The sequence below is a fragment of the Haliaeetus leucocephalus genome, unplaced genomic scaffold (genome assembly GCF_000737465.1).
Source record: "Haliaeetus leucocephalus isolate CR32 unplaced genomic scaffold, Haliaeetus_leucocephalus-4.0 Scaffold369, whole genome shotgun sequence".
Taxonomy (NCBI): domain Eukaryota; kingdom Metazoa; phylum Chordata; class Aves; order Accipitriformes; family Accipitridae; genus Haliaeetus; species Haliaeetus leucocephalus.
Genome location: NW_010972805.1, coordinates 16,324 through 16,529, shown reverse-complemented (window position 1 = coordinate 16,529; position 206 = coordinate 16,324).

The following is a 206-nucleotide window of genomic DNA, read 5'->3' as shown; positions in this document are numbered from 1 at the left end:
CTCAGGCTTGTGAGCTGTATGCCCTATATAGGGCCCTAAAATTATTAAAGAGAAAAAAAAATGGAACTATATTTACAGATTACAAAAATACATATGGAGTAGTTCACACTTTTGGAAAAATTTGGAAAGAAAAAGGTTTAATTAATACTCAAGGGAAGAATCTTATACATCAGGAATTAATAACAAAAATTTTAAGAACATTAAGA